The sequence below is a fragment of the Acinonyx jubatus genome, chromosome B1 (assembly GCF_027475565.1).
Source record: "Acinonyx jubatus isolate Ajub_Pintada_27869175 chromosome B1, VMU_Ajub_asm_v1.0, whole genome shotgun sequence".
NCBI classification, from domain to species: Eukaryota; Metazoa; Chordata; class Mammalia; order Carnivora; family Felidae; genus Acinonyx; species Acinonyx jubatus.
Window position 1 is genome coordinate 114,005,438 of NC_069382.1, and position 17,644 is coordinate 114,023,081.

The 17,644-nt window shown below is 36.0% G+C and overlaps 1 protein-coding gene across 7 annotated transcripts in view; it reads left to right on the top strand.

Moving 5' to 3' along the window:
- TBCK (TBC1 domain containing kinase) overlaps positions 1 to 17,644 on the top strand; it is a 404,858-nt gene that overhangs the window by 27,652 nt on the left and 359,562 nt on the right. Inside the window, exon 2 of one of the 7 annotated variants that reach the window (XM_027061955.2) lies at positions 706 to 826. The exons of the other annotated variants lie outside the window; for them this stretch is intronic. The gene's annotated coding sequence lies outside the window, so the exon portion shown is untranslated. The remainder of the gene's footprint in view (positions 1 to 705; positions 827 to 17,644) is intronic. 7 annotated transcript variants of the gene reach the window in all.

Sequence of the window (17,644 nt, forward strand, 5' to 3'; positions counted from 1 at the left end):
AACTTAAGACTGTTTTAAGGCCTCAGATCCCACTGGAAAACCAAGCATCTTTTTTTTTTTTTTTTATCATTCTTAATGGCCCTAAAACTCTTTTGAGAATTTGTGTTATCCAAACAGAAAATAATAATTTTGTGCTATGACCTGGAGGTGTTGTCAAGTCAGTCTCTTATAAATTAATTTTATTTGTACAGATAGTTTGCTGATCTGGTTTGAAAGAGAAAACTCACCATTTTCTGTATAGTTTATTCGAGCTTGAATATGAGGAATTAATTTTTGGAGAATGCTGCTCTCTTCTCAGTGGCTTTTATATGTTACTTGTGCCAGGGTTCAATCTGCCAATATTTCTTTCCGGTTTCAGTTAAATGATAAAAATTATTTGTTGGAAACATAAAGGCATGGAATTCAATTAAACTCCTATAACCAGTAGGTTTCAAGAAACGAAGTACAGCATTTGGAATGTTTGTTTGAAGTCATCTCATATTTGGTGCCTGTGAATCTATTTAATTGCTACCCTGAAGCCAGATTCAAGATACTGAAAAGTGGGGAAATTTAAATCTCAACTCCTTTCTGAAATATTTTCCAAGAATGTTAAAAAGAGAGACATACCTTCATCATTCCTATTAAAGCAAGCATGAGGAAATGGTTTGCCTTTTAAGTCTAGCTGCTATTTGGAAAGTATTTCCCTTTTGTGTTCATGTTCTTCAGGGCATGTACTTTTGCTTCATCTGTAACAGTGTCAGTGAGTATAGTTCAGAGATATTCAGCAGAGTTTTGGCACTTGGAGCAAAGTTTCTGCATTGTCCTTAAATTTGCAAGTGAAGGCGGGGTGAGTAGTGCAAGCATGTTTCTTTAATAAAATGTTTGTCATATGTTTTTAGGGTTATGGTTTTGAAAATTTACCAGAGAACCATCAGCATAGCAGAGGTTATACATGGTTATACATGGAGACTTTGATGGGAAGCAGGCAATGTCTGCAGCTGTTCACTAGCTTGATGGAAAACATGATCTGACTTACTCGGATGAGTAAGTTTTATTTGCCCCTATTAAAAGGTTGCCTACTCACTGAATTAGATACCCCAAAGAATTTTGGACACGTTCTAGAGTGCAGTCCATGATGGATAATGAGCACAGGTCATAGTCTTCAGAAATGGATAGTATATTGTCTTATATTAGAAAAAAATAACCTGATAGTGGAAGTTAAGGCTCTCATACTTTTTTTTTTTCCTTCCCTTCAAGGTCCCTAGTTTCAAAATGCATTTGAAATTATTACCATGTAGTCAAATAACTTAGGGATTTATATAACTGATGTATATTTTTCTTTCTATTGTACTTGTTTTGTGTAAGGATGGGAAATAATACCAAAAGATGCTCTTCACTCATGCTGGGAATCTTGCAGCTATCCTGTGCTTCTCCCTCTCTTGTACTCTAAATCCTGTTAGCCATCAAGTATGATTAATATAACCTTGGTGGTGTTTCTCACATCTCTACTGTTTTTTACATTCTTTAGTTCAGGCCTCATTAACAAACTGCTTGATTATTGCATTACAACATTCTCCTAACTGGTCTTCCTGCATTAGTCTTTAATATACTCCATTAGTATTGTCTGCTGCCATATTAATATTTTTAATATTAATTCCCTGCTTAGAGACATTTGGTGGCTCTCCATTTTTGTGTGTGGCGGGGGGAGTGTTTTGTAGGCATAGGATCTGACTTCAATCAAACTCTCTATATTATTTCCAAATAGTGTCTAAATTATGCAAGTAATTTTTATTGTTACTGATATATAGTTGAGGAGATGGAGTGCCAGAGAAATGAAATACAACATGAAGACTGAGGTGTCTTTTTGTCCAAAAGTGTATCTCCAATCTTTGACACAATGTATAGCACTTCTTGAAGTTACTTACTTCTCTCTATATGCCATACCACTGAACCAAAGCAAATATTTTATTTCCCTACTCCAAATTTCTTTATCACATTGTATCTCTCCAGTTGTAAGGTGCCTTTTCCCTTTTAGCTTATAGTTGTTTGCCTACAATTATAGAATTAAGCAAGCTATGACTTGCCTTCCCTAACTAACCATATATTTTTTGACATCTATACTGTATTTTTTTTTATTTTTCTGCCTCTAAAATTGTTAGCATAAGAGTTTCCATATAGTTAAATTGTTGTAAATGAACAATTTAATGAACTATGTTTTTGTTTAGTCATGCAGTTTGAATTATATTTTCCTATTATCTTTCTTTTAATCATGTGCCATAATTTTCTTTCCCACACAAATGAGTTTTGGTGAGTCTGATTCAAACGTTATCTTGGTGATTTTTAAAATTATTTTCTTGGATATATATATTTTTTTAAAATAGAATGAGTACACAAATTGTTCATTTCCTTCCTCGCAGTTCTGGGGAAGAATCTACTTCTAAACACATTTTAGGGTGTTGGCAGAATCCAGTTCCTTCCCATGGTAGGACTGATGTTTCTATTTTCTTGATTACTATCAACCAAGGGCTGCTCTCAGCCTCTGGAAGGCATTTGCACTCCTGGTCATATGGCCCTCTCCATCTCTGAAGCCAAAAATGGAGAATCTCCCTAATCATATCCCACTCATGCCTGGAATCTTTCTTAGTTCCTCTGTCTCTAACCTCTACATCCAGATTTCAAGGACTCATGTGATAAGGTGAGGCTCAACCAGACAATCTCCCTTTCTCCCTTTCTTAAAGTCAATTGTGCCATATCACAGCTTGATCATGGGCGTAAAATCCATCATATTCGTAGCCCTGGGGGTCATGCAGGGTATAAGTCAAGGAGCAGGGATCTTGGTAACCATATTAAAATTCTGCCTACTTCAGTTTGGTTATTGGGAAAATATTGGAGAAAATTTTTTAGTCTTCTAGGAAGTGTTATATGGTGTTCTTTTTTATATTAGTCATTGCGGCTGAGATGGTGGGAACTGTGGTGTGTCAGGGTCACCAAGACCACCCCCAGCTTCAGTGACTCACTGGAAGCACTCACAGGACTCAGAAGTCATATACTCAGTGGTTACATTATACTCACTTCATTACAGCAAAAGGAGACAAAACAATGTCAATAAAGGAAAAATAAAGGGGCAAAGAATGGAGGAAAGCAGCCACAAGCATTCCAGAGTCCTCTCCTGGAAGAGTTGTAGAGCATGTACTTAATTCTTCTAGCAAAAAATTGTGACATGTGCCACGCGTTGCCCATTAGAGAAGCTTGTCTGAGTCTAGAAGTGGAGGATAATTAGGGTTTGGTCACAAAGGCACATAGTACCTGTGTGATTGCAGTTACTGATGCTCTCGACCTCCAGAAGGAAAGCAGGTGTTCCATATAAATCATATTGTTTGTATAAACTATCTAGACAAACTTGAGTGGTTCAGGGCCTCAAATGGTCAAAACACTCTTATCAGAACATTTCCAAAAGCACAATTCCCAGAAGCTCACAATAGGCCAGTCAGGAAAACAGGCACTTTGGGGTGAATGCACAAAGAGACTGATGTGATTCTTTTTTGAAGAGGTATTAAAGCAGATTTTATAGCCACTTGCAGCAGTTCATGAGGTATGTTATGTTATGACTTTGTAAACTAATAGTTGCTGATCTTATTCAGTCTGGTTTGTGTAAAGACTTTTTTTTTTCATCCATCAGTGATGTACTAGCTTTCTATTGCTGTTGTAACATATTGACACAAATATAGCAGCTTAAACACACACAAGTTTATTTTCTTACAGTTCTGTAGGTAAGGAGTCTATTGGACTTGGCTGGTTTTTCTGCTTCAGGTCTTTTTCTTTTAATTTTTTTTTAACATTTATTTATTTTTGAGAGAGAGAGGGAGACAGAGCATGAGTTGGGGAGGGGCAGAGAGAGAGACACACACAGAATCCGAAGCAGGCTCCAGGCTCTGAGCTGTCAGCACAGAGCCCGACGCAGGGCCTGAACTCACAAACTGTGAGATCATGACCTGAGCCGAAGTCAGACGCTTAACCGACTGAGCCACCCAGGCTCCCCTTTAAATTTTTTCCTTAATGTTTACTTATTACAAAATAAGTAAACATTATTTTGAGAGAGTGAGAGAGAGAGCACATGAGTAAGTGCACAAACAGGAGAGGGGCAGAGAGTGGGAGAGAGAGAATCACAAGCAGACTCCATGTTGTCAGTGCAGAGGCCCACATGGGGCTTGATCCCATGAACCATGAGATCATGTCCTGCACTGTAATCAAGAGTCAGATGCTTAACTGACTGAGCTACCCAAGAGCCCCCTGTTTCAGGTCTAATAAAGCCAAAACCAAGGTGTCAGCAGGGATATATTTCCTTTGGAGACACTAGGGGAGAATTCATTTCCAGGCTTACTCCATTTGTTGGTAGAATTTAGTTCTAAAAAGTTGTTGGACTGAGATACCCATTTCCATACTGACTGTTGGCCAGGAATTGTTCTTAGCTTTTAGAGGCAACCAACAACATTCCCTGGCTCATGGCCCCATTTCTTCCATCTTCAAAGTTTGTTACAACAGGTCTAATCCTGATGCTTTGAATCTCTGACCTCTCCTGTCTTGTCTTCTGCCATTCTCTTTGATAGACTCTTCTGCTTTCCTCTTCTGCTTTTAAGGGCTTCTATGATTGCATTAGATCCACCTAGATAATTCAAGGTACTGTCTTTATTTTAGTGTTAACTAATTAGCGGTCTAATTCCATCTGCCAAGCCCCTTCACGGTACTACCCATACTAGTGACAAGAATCTTGGGAGGATCCTGCCTACTATATTCTTTACACAGGTAAATATTGAAGTTTATTCCTCCTCACTTAAATCTTAATTTTATTTTATTGATTATACCTCAATTTTTAAAGAAAGAAGTAATTAAGCAATGTTAATCCTGTCAACAATTATAAACATGTTTAACCTGTTTTCTTGATGAAAGAAATATTTCTGAGTCACTCAAGTTGCCAGTTATATTCAGAAAAAATAGCCAAAATTTAATAAAGTTTAAATTCAAACTTTATGCTATTTTCTAGCCTAATAGTCAAGAGTAAAATGAACCCTGTATTTATTTTTTTTTAAAATTCCTATTGGGTGTGTCCATATATAAAAAGAATGATCAGAGAACGTGTAAATATGTTGATACTGAATGCTGAACTGTTATATTCCATTAGAGACACTTTTTTGCATCCTCAGTTGAAAGTTTTTGTGGTATATTAGATGAACTGTATTGAGAGACGGGGAGAGAGAGGCAGGCAAGATTAGTAAGCTCTGGAGAGAGAAGGGAGACTGGTTTGGGAATGAGGAATCTATGTAACAAATTACAAACTCTTTGAGTCCAAGTAGGTAATTTAAGTGAGTGAAGTGTACTGGGCTGAAACTGGGTTAAACTGGAAAGCAGGTAACACACTGAAAAGAGGCAGCTAATATTCAGCTGCAGCTGTTGTTGCCATGTGAGAAAATGTCCTATTATACCATCTCTTTCAAATTTTCAAAGGAACTCATAATTTCCAAATCTTATGTGAAATCTCTGAATTTTTAAACATTTCCAAGTAATTTAAAAAATTTTAAACATTCAGGCACCTGGGTGGCTCAGTCAGTTAAGTGTCCGTCTCTTGATTTCGGCTCAGGTCATGATCTCACAGTTCGTGAGTTCAAGCCCCAGGTCGGGGAGCACAGAGCCTTCTTGGGATTCTTTCTCTCCCTCTTTCTCTGCCCCTCTTCCTGCTGGCACGCACACACTCTCTTTCTCTCTCTCTCTCTCTCTCAAAATAAATAAACATTAAAAAAAATTTAAACATCATGATCCAAACAAAACAAATTGATAATCTAAATTTAGCCAATGGACAGCTTATTTGCAATTATCTGACATGAGGTTAAATTATTGGTAGAGGAAGATATATTTCTTCTATGCTTTGCTTTAAATGGATAGGATCATTGTGAAAAGGAATGGAAAGTACTAGGTATTTACTCTCTGAGAATCATTCACTTATGTTAACACATTGAAAAGAAAAGGTGAAATATCTGAATACCCTAATTTTACTAGCAAGAAAAGAAATTATATACTTTTGAAAGACTAATTGTTTTTAAATAGCAGAATGATCTGAGAATGGTAGGAGTCATCTGTGTTGGAAATCATTTGCACCTATGAAAACTTTCTATTTAAAAGAGGGGCGCCTGGGTGGCGCAGTCGGTTAAGCGTCCGACTTCAGCCAGGTCACGATCTCGCGGTCCGTGAGTTCGAGCCCCGCGTCAGGCTCTGGGCTGATGGCTCAGAGCCTGGAGCCTGTTTCCAATTCTGTGTCTCCCTCTCTCTCTGCCCCTCCCCCGTTCATGCTCTGTCTCTCTCTGTCCCAAAAATAAATAAACGTTGAAAAAAAAAATTTAGAAAACTTTCTATTTAAAAGAAATCACCTGTGTGTAACCTCAATGGCCAACTGTTACAGTGTTTTTTCATTTACTCATTGTTTTGCCTACTATTAAACAAATCAATTCCTTCAGCAAGTGAGAAGAGAACACTCTAGCAAGCTAACTCGGGAAATCTGTGTTTGGGAGTTGCACTGTAAGGGAACTTTTTCAATTTTATTCTGTAGTCTATACTTGTAAGACACAAAAGAGGGATGAAATAATAATGAATTTAATCAGTACAGTTTCCTACTGGGAAATGTTTGAAAAGCAGAAACTCCGAAGTTGATAAGTTATAAGGTGTCAATATATGAAAGAACTACAATTAAATAAGCACTTGGAATCAGAGACTCACAGGGTTTTTTGTTTAATTTTGTGTTTGGTTTTGTATATATAATAAACATATGTGATTGTGGTAGAGATTACAATATGCATTTTTTATTTATCCATGTTCCATGAATTAATTAATATTATGGCAATTCACATACAAAGTAGGAATCTTAGACAATAAACTTGTGCTCACCCTTCTCCTATCCTTTGGTATTATTGTCATTCATTGTGCAATTTATATGTACTTTTACATGTGTTATAAATCGGGTTTATATTATTATGTTTTGCGTTAAATGATTTCTTTAAAGACCTTAAGAAATAAGGAAAAATTATTTTACATTTAACTATGTATTTGCCATATCCTGAGCTCTTTATTCCTTTGTTTGAATCAGGTTTTTATCTGGTATTATTTTTCTTCAGCCTGAAAAACTTTCTTTAAAATTTCTTTTAGTATATGTCTGAAGTGTACAAATTCTCACAAATTATGATTATCTAAAAATATCTTTATAGGGGCGCCTGGGTGGCTCAGTTGGTTATCTGACTTCGGCTCAGGTCACGATCTCGCGGTCTGTGAGTTCGAGCCCGCGTCGGACTCTGTGCTGACAGCTCGGAGTCCAGAACCTGCTTTGGATTCTGTGTCTCCCTCTCTCTCTGCTCCTCCCCCACTCACGCTGTGTGTCTCTCTCTCTCAAACATAAATAAACATGAAATTTTTTTTTAATATCTTTATATTACCTTATTTTCTTGGCTAGCATTTTATTATAAAAAAATTCAAAACATAGCGAAGTTAAAAGAATTGGACAATATACCTATATTCTATAATTAACATTTGGCCAATTTTTACTTTATCATGTATCTATCCATACTGCAATCTGCTTATTAACCCATCTTATTGTTTTGATGCATTTCAAAGTAAGTTGCAGATAGGAACGCACTCCATTCCTAAATGGTTCAGGATTTATATCATTAACTAGAATTCATTATGTTTGTTTGTTTTTTTTAGGTAAACTTTACATTCTGTGAAAGTACAAAAACTTGTATGTCATTTGATGAATTTTGACAAATGTATACACCTGTGTAACCCAACTACCCATCAATATTAGATCACCACCATCATCCTAGAAATTTCCTTCATACCCCTTCCAAGTAAATGTTTACTGTTCTCCCCAACCCAACTCCCAAGGCAACCACTTTTCTGATTTTTTCACCCTAGATTAGTTTTGTTTATTCAAGCACTTCATACAATTATAATTATACAGTATATACTCTTTTATGTAAGGCTTCTTTCACACACCCTAGTGTTTCTGAGAATCATTCATGTAGCTTCATGTATTATAACCTATTTCTTTTTATTGCTGAGGTGTATTCCAGCTTATGAATATGCCACAGTTAGTTTAGCAGTGTTCTTTTTATGAACTCCTGAGATCTTTCCAGGTTTTGGCTTTGATAACTAAAGTTGTGAATGTCCTTAGGTCTTTTTTGTGGGCAAATGTCTTCGTATCTCTGGATAAATATATAGCAGTAAAATTGATGGCTTATGAGCTAGGTATATGATTGATATTGTTAGAAACCACCAGATCTTTATCTAAGGTGTTGTGCTTTTTACATTCCTACTAACAATGTATGAGAGTTCTAGTTCCTCCCTGTCCTTGCCAGCTGTTGTTTTTATTCTTTGACTTTTAGCCATTGTAATGAATATAAAGTGGTATCTCATTGTAGATTTAATTTGTACTTCCATGATGACTAAAGATGTTAAGTGCTTTTCATATATTCATTGGGCATTCATATCATGAGATACATACCTATTCAATCTTTTGGTTACATTTTAAGATTATTTGTCTTTTTATTATTGATTTATAGGCATTCATTGTATATTCTCTATATTCTCTCTGTATATAACATACACTTTGTTAGATATTTTTGACAAATATTTCTGCCAGTCTGGCTTGCCTATTCATTTTTTTGATGTACATCTTGATGAGCAGAAGTTATTTATGAAGTTTAATGTATCAAATTTTTTATTTATGGTTATCACCTTTGTATCTTTTATCAGAAACTTTTGCCTCCTCCCACTTCATGAAGATATTCTCATGTTTTCTTCTAGACGCATAGTTTTAAAATTTATGTTGACTATTTTATCTCTCTCAATTTAATACTTGTGTATAATGTTTAAGTCCATTTTATCCATCTGGATATTCAGTCATTCTAGCTCAATTTGTTTAAAAGACTTTCCTTTTCCCATTGAATTGCTTTGATGCTTTTATTAAAAATTAAATGGCCATGTAAATGTAGGTCTGTTTCTGGCCTTCTATTTTGTCTTATTTATCTATTTTCCATCCTTATGCTAGCACCATACTGTCTTTATTACTCTAGCTTTATAGTAAACCTTGAAGTCAAGAAATATGTTTTCCAACTTTGTTCTTTTGTTTCAAAATTGCTTTAGTGATCCTTGCTTGTTTACATTTTCACATAAATGTTATAATAAGCTTTCCAGTTTCTAAGAGCGTCTGTTGGTATTCTGATTGGGATTGCATTCCATCTGTGGACCAATTTGGCAACTACTGAAATATTAATATTGAGACATATAGTGAAGGAACATGTTGTTTCTCTCCAAATTTTTAAGTCATCCTTAATTTCTCTTAGCAATATTAAGAGTTTACAATGTAGAATTCTTGCTTTTTTGTTAAACTTGTTGCAGTTAGAATTGTGTTTTATATTACAATTGTTTGCTGCTGGTATGTAAAAGTGAAAGCAGCATAGACATATGGTATATAAAAATACAAGCATGAGCAGCACCAGGGTAGCTTAGTCAGTTAAGCGTATGACTCTTGATTTCAACTCAGGTCATGATCTAGGTTCATGAGATTGAGCCCCATGTCACTTAGTATTCTCTCTCTCTCTCTCTCTCTCTCTCTCTCCCTCTCCCTCTCTCTTTCTCACACACACACACACACACACACACACACACACACAAATAAACATTAAAAAAAAACCACTAACATGAAATAGTGTGAGAAAAAATATAAGGCATGAAGATTATGAGAAGGAGGAGAAGAAGAGGAAGAAGAGGAAAAGTTGTAAATGTATTTCTATTCAATAATGATGTGGTTGTGTAGAAAAATCTGAGTAATTAAAAAAAAAACTCTTTTAATTAATAAGTGAGTTTAGTGGTATAACAGGAAACAAGCCCAATATAAAAATATCAGCAATAAGGTGTTAGAATATGTTGCTCGTTTAGCAGTAAATTACTCAAACTGCTTAGCATCTAACTTTTTTCTTAAGTGTATTAGATGAAATTTCCCTCTTGGAAGATAAGGTGATCCAATGAGGTAGAAAGTGATCATGTAATATAGTCTTTGAATAATTTTGAGGCCTAGAGTGGATTTACCATCTTGTAGTTCCTAGAATTTGGGAAACATGTTTTAGGTAACTTGCCAGAAATCACCAAATGGAGAGCTTGTGCTGAAGAGAAGGTGATTTGACAGTTTCTGTCTAGTGGTTATCAGAGTTGAGATTGTTGGAATCTGATAAGGCCAGTGTTTTTGACGATTCTAATACTTTCTGTTTATAGAAGTATAATTGGGGCCACCTGGATAGCTCAGTTGGTAGAGCTTCTGACTCTTGATTTCAGCTCAGGTCATGATCTTATGGTTTGTGGATTTGAGTCCCACATCAGGCTCTGTGCTGACAGCACGCAGCCTGCTTTGGATTCTCTCTCTTTTTCTCTCTCTGCCCCTCCCCTGGTCACTCACTCTTTGTCTCTCGACATAAATAAATAAACATTTAAAAAAAGAAGTATAATTGGCATAGAATGATCTGTTAGTTTCAGATGTACAGCATAATGATGTGATATTTTTATGCATTATAAAGTCATCCCCACAATAAGTCTATTACCGTCACCATAGAAAATTATTATAATAGTATTGACTGTATTCCCTGTGCTGTACTTTACATCCCATGACCTATTCATTTTATAACTGGGAGCTGATACCTCTCAATCCTCTTCATTTCTTTCACTCATGCCCAAACCCCTCCCTGCTCTGGTAACCCACAATTTGTTTCCTGTATGTATGAGTCTGTTTCTGTTTTGTTTTGATTGTACATTTGTTGTGTTTTTAAAAATTTTTTAATGTTTATTTTTGAGAGAGACAGAGATAGCACGTGAGTGGAGGAGGGGCAGAGAGAGAAGGAGACACAGAATCCAAAGCAGGCTCCAGGCTCTGAGCCATCAGTACAGAGCCCAACGTGGGGCTCGAAACCGTGAACCATGAGATCATGACCTGAGCCAAAGTTAGACACTCAGCCGACTGAGCCACCCAGGCACCCCATGTTGTGTTTCTTAGATTGAAATACAAATGACACTATATTTGTTTTTCTCTGACTTATTTCACTTAGCTTAGTACCCTCCATGTTGTCTATTTATGTTGTCAAAAATGGCAAGATTTTACTCTTTTATGGCTGAGTAATATTCCATTGTATATATACCACATCTGTTTTGTCCATTTATCAGTTGATGGTCACTTAGGTTACTTCCCTTGGCAATTACAAATAATGAACATAGAGGTGTATATATCTCTTTGAATTGGTATTTTCATTTTCTTTGGATAAATACCAGAAGTGGAATTCCTGGATCATTGGTAGTTCTACTTTTAATTTTAGAGGAACGTCCATACTGTTTTCCACAGTGGTAGTACCAATTTACATTCCCACCAGCAGTGCCTGAAGGTTCCCTTTCCTCCACATCTTTGGTAACACTTGTTATTTTTTTGTCTGCTTGAAAATAGACAATCTGATAGGTGTGAGGAGAGAGCTCATTGTGGTTTTGATTTGCATTTCAGTGATGATGATTTTGAGCACTGTTTCTTCTTTGAAAAAAGGTCTACTCAAGTCCTCTGCCTGTATTTTAATCAGCTTTATGTTTGTTTGTTTTGATATTAAGTTGTTCAAGAGTTTTACTGTGGATCCATACTTCTTTAGTGTTTTTTGTTTGTTTTTATTTAAATTCCAGTTAATTAACACACTGTAATATTAGTTTCAGGTATACAATTTAGTGATTCAGTACTTCCATACAACACCTGATTCTCATCATAACAAGGGCACTCCTTATGGTAACCATCAGTTTGTCCTTTGGTAACCATCAGTTTGTCCTCTATAGTTGAGTCTGTTTCCTGGCCTGCCTCTCTTTCCCCTTTTCTCATTTGTTTTTTTTCTTAAGTTCCACACATGAGTGAAATCATATGGTGTTTGTTTTTCTCTGACTGACTTATTTTGCTTAGCATAATACTCTCTGACTCTAACCACATTGTTACACATGGCAAGATTTCATTCTTTTTTATTGCTGGGTGATATTCCATTGCATTTATATGCCAAATCTTCTTTATCCATTCATCAGTTGATAGACTCGTGGGCTCTTTCCATGGTTTGGCTGTTGTAGATAAGGCTGCTATAAATATCAGGGTATATGTATCCCTTTGAATTAGCATTTTTTTTTATTCTTTGGGTAAATAGTAGTGCACTTGCTGGGTTGTAGGGTATTTATATTACAAAGCTGTAGCAATCAAAACAGTATGAGACTGGCACAAAAATAGACACATAGATTAATGGGACAGAATAGAAAATCCAGATCCATAAATCCATAATTATATGGTCAAATAATTTTTGACAAAACAGGAAAGAATATCTAAATGGGAAAAAGTCTCTTCAAAAAATGGTGCTGGGAAAACTGGACAGCAACATGCAAAAGAATGGAACTGGACTACTTTCTTATACCATATACAAAAATAAATTCAAAATGGATTAAAGACCTAAATGTGAGACATGAAACCATAGAAATCCTAGAGGAGAACACAGGCAGTAACCTCTGAAATCAGCTGTAGTGGGGCACCTGGGTGGCTCAGTTGGTTGAGTGTCCGACTTTGGCTTGGGTCATGATCTCATTGTTTATGAGTTCAAGCTCTACATTGAGCCCACTGCTGTCAGCGCAGAGCCCGCTTCAGATCCTCTGTCACCCTCTCTGCCCTTCTGCGCTTGCGCTCTCAAATATAAATAAAACATTAAAAAACAAAAAGCTGTAGCAACTTCTTTCTGGATATGTTTTCTGAGGCAAGGGAAACAAAAGCAAAAATAAACTGTTGGGACTTTATCAAGATAAAAAGCTTCTGCACACCGAAGGAAACAATCAACAAAGCCAAAGACAGCCTACAGAATGGGAGAAGTTATTTGCAAATGACATATCAGATAAAGGGTTAGTGTCCAAAATCTATAAAGAACTTATAAAACTCAACTCCCAAAAAACAAATAATTAAAAAATGAGCAGAAGGCATGAATAGACACTTTCCAAAGACATCCAGATGGCCAACAGACACATGAAAAGGTGCTCAATATCATTCATTATCAGGGAAATACAAATCAAAACTACAATGAGATACCACCTCATACCTGTCAGAATGGCTAAAATTAACAACACAAGAAACAACAGGTGTTGGCAAGGGTGTAGAGAAAGAGGAACCCTCTTGCACACTTGGTGTGAATGAAAACTGGTACAGCCACTGTTGAAAACAGTATAGAGATTTCTCAAAAAGTTAAAAATAGAACTTTAATGTTTTAATCAAAGACCATCATTTTGATTGAATGGAGGATGATCCTATCTCTGTATAGATGTGGGCTGTAGCCATAATTGCTAGCAGAGTCAGAGCTTTTCTGAGAGAACAAGATTAGATATGATCAATTGCTTTAACAAATATTTTTTTGAGCCCACTGAACAGCAAAATAAAACATGGGAGAAATTATGTTTGTTTTAAAACAAAACTGAGAGTAGAAATTGCCAAATGTCCTTCTCTGTCGATGAATAAGCCAAAAGTATCCCCCATAAAATTTTAAAATTTGAGCAAGTCTGCTCAGTGAACTTGTCAGAATATCAAAACTATCCCCCAGATACCTAAATGAGTTAACTTGTCGAAAGGCGTTTTTTAAAATTATTGGTCTAAATGTCACTGTGCTTTCCAAAACTATTTCAGTTTTGGCATAATTAAAGGTTAGAAGTTCTTTCAAACAATGATTGGCCAGAATTTCTTGAAGCTATTTCTGGACAGAGGGTCATGTCATCAGGATGTTAAAGGGCCTCTTACTGCAAAGTTGGGAGGCATACATCAAGTTCACCTAAAAGCCTTTTAAGCCGATAAAGGGAAGGCTATTCCTGGCTCTTTGTCTTTTCTTTCGCCCTGACAGAGATGGTCACTATTTCTTTTTCTTTTCTTTCCTTTTTTTTTTTTTTTTTTGAAGTATGATTAACATACATCACTTTATTTTCAGGTGTACAACATATTGAATCCACAATTCTGTACATTATTCTGTGCTCATTTTTTCCTTAGTCTTATGATAATACAGTAAAACCTTGGTTTGCAAGCATAATTCATTCTGGAAACATGCTTTTAATCCAAAGAACTTGCATATCAAAGTGAATTTCCCCATAAGAAATAATGGAAACTCAGATTATTCATTGCACAACCCAAAAATATTTGTATAAAAATGATTACAAAATAATAAAGAAAATACAAAATATAAAGAAAAATAAATTAATCTGCAGTTGCCTTTGAAACTATTCATAGCTGAGGGAGACAAGAGAAAGGAGGGTTGTTGTGTAGGACAACTTTCATTGTCACTAACAAAATCACATGCAACTTTAACAAGAGTTCCACAAGATGAGCAAACATTTCTGATAAATTTTAACTTGATAAACGAGCAGTGTCTAGCAATATAAGTAGAATGTGACGCTCAACATCACATGCAGAGCCTGCATGGAACCTGTCCAATGATACTTTTGCCTCCTTTTGACTTTTTCACAGAAATGTGACATTGCATTGTCATTAAACAGATTCATCACTCGCATTGTACAGCCTTATTCAGGTGGTGCTTTTCTACAAAATTTTGCACTGTTTGCCACATTTTACACATCTCCCTAATCTTATCTGAAGTGAGGGATTCCCCTGCCTTTTTCTCCTCCTCTGCAAACAAGATGCAGAAATAGACTTCTTATAAAATCTTGCTATTTCAACCTTGTTCGTACTTCTCAATGATGTGCTTCTGAACTTCCACTATAATCATCTCCTTACTGCCTTTCTTTTCAGCCTTTCATTGTATATACTTTCACGATGTTGACTACAGCAGAGTATTAATAAACTCTTGTCATATACTGTATTTAATGTAACTGGCAATAAGGCAACAGAGGAAAAGGTCTATATCTGCAGGCAGCCTGACCTAGAATGAACAAAGCATTCCTAAGCTTACTCTTGTATGGAAAAGCAAAGGACTGTCCATAGGTGCTTCGAAGTGACAAAAAAAATAGTAGTGCCCGGTTGTGGGCACCTTCCAACATTCTGAAAAATCACTGATTTCACCAAACACTGGGGCCTGAGACCAAGCAAGCACCCAAGCATGGGAGACAATCACCCACAATCCCACAGCAAGAGAGAACTATTGACTCAGTTGTGATCACGTGACATTGAGCATCACGTTCTACTTATATTGCTAGACACTGCTCATTTATCAAGTTAAAATTTATTAGAAAAGTTTGCTCATCTTGTGGAAGTCTTGAAGAAAAGTTACTCACAATCCAAGGTTTTACTTCTGTTGCCTTAAAGCCTTTTTGAGGAATGTTAAAAAGCCTTGAGATAATATTTGTGTTGTATAGTTTGGCACATGATTGATTATTGTCTGTGTTGTCAAAAAGCAGGTGACATGCCAAAAATTCTACCAAAAAATTTATTAACAACTGATTTTTTTAATGTTTATTTATTTATTTTGAGAGAGAAAGAAAATGCACATGAGCAGGGAAGGGTCAGAAAGAGAGGGAGAGAGGGAATCCCAAGCAGGCCTCATGCTGTCCGTGCAGAGCCCAATGTGGGACTCGAACTCAGAAACCCTGAGATCACGATCTGAGCTGAAATCAGGAGTTGGATGCTCAACCAACTGAGCCACCCAGGTGCCCCTAACAGAAACTGATTTTAATAGAAACTAAGATGATGGTCAGTGGTGCAGTATTTATATCACAGTATTTATAACTTTTTCTTTCCTCTTATTAAATGTTGCCCTTAAAAAATTATGCCTATAATTAAATGGCAATTTTTAGGCACTCTCTATCTAATTGTACTCTCTCTACATTTTTAGAAGACTGTACTACATATTTGGTATATACTGAGGGAATGATACATGAGTTAAATAAGTTAATGATATTAGCAGCAGTTTTAAGAACTTTAAGACACTCTTTAAGTGGAACACTTTTAAATTTGAAACATTTAATCCTATCAGTCATAAACAAGAGATAGAAACACATACTATGATCTAATTACTTTGCTACATGCTTTTCATAGGTAACTTTAAAGTTATTCGCCCTTGTTAGTAAGTGATCTAAGTTTTACAGAGTATCAAATGTCTTCTAATGTTAGAAGCCATGACCAAATATAGCATAAACAGTGGGTTAAGCCTCTAGTAGGCCTCTTTTCACTGTGGCGTTTCTTTGAACAATAGTACGCCAGAATCTGCTTTTCTGATAGTCGCTGTTCAAAAAGCACAAAATCTTTTGTGACAATGAGCTGCTTTAATTTGCCAGGTTTAAGGAGTCCTATAATTATAAGACTATCTTGCTGGCTCTATTGGGATTGCTTTGTTTCCTGGCATCTTTCAAAGTAGAAACTGGATAACGCAGGCCATTCACTTTGGCATACAAAGAAACAAGCAAAACTGGTTTCATTATAATCAAAATCTGTTAATATAGTTGACCCTGGACAGCATATGGATTAAGGGGCACTGACCCCTTGTGCCGTCAGAAATCTGCATGTAACTTTTGTCTCCCCCAAAACTTAACTACTAATGGCCTACTAGTGACTGGAAGAGTTACCAACAACATAAACAGTTGATTAACACATTTTGTATGTTATATGAATTATAGCTGTATGTTATATAATTATAAATATACTGTGTTTTTACGATAAACTAAGCTAGAGAGAAGAAAATGTTATTAAACCATAAGTAAAATACATTAATAATAAAAAAATTCATGTATAAGTGGACCTGCACAGTTCAAAACCTATATTGTTCAAAGGTCAAGTGTATACTGATGGCAAAGTGGGTTCTCTTGCAAGATAGTTTGAGTGGAGAAATGAAAATTGCAAATAATACAAAAGAATAGACATGGGGGCACCTGGGTGGCTTGGTCAGTTGAGTCAGTTGTTACCAGCTCAGGTCATGATCGTGGGTACAAGCCCTGTGTCAGGCTCCACACTGATAGTACAGAACCTGCTTGGGATTCTCTCTCCCTCTCTCTCTCGGCCCCTCCCCTGCTCATGCTCTCTGCCTCTCTCGCAAAATAAATAAACTTAAAAAAAAAGAATAGACTTGGGTTTTATGAGTTCTTATTCTGTCCTAGCCTTCTCAGCCATCTGTTCAAATATTTATGAAAATGCAGTTTAGTTTGGAAATTATTTTTATCATAAATATTCAGGACCTCAAAGGGAAAGGACTAAACAAAAATAATAATGATAAAAACACATAATTTCCAAAATTTTGTGCAATAACTGTGGCTAGACATTGTCCTAAGCACTCTATGATGATTATCTTATTTCTTTATTATATGAGCTTTATGATGTAACTTACTACTATTACTTCCACTTGATATGTGAGGAAACTTAGGCCCCTATAAGGCATCTAAGAAGTTAAGTAATTTTCCCCTGGTCATGCAACTACAGGCATACCTCAGAGATATTGCGGGTTTGGTTTCAGACCACCTCAGTAAAATGAGTCAAATAATGTTCTGGTTTCCCAGTGCATATAAAAATTATGTTTACCCTATACTGTAGTCAGTAAAGTGTGCAATAGCATTCTGTCCAAAAAAACAATATGCAAACCTTGTTTTAAAAACACCATTGCTG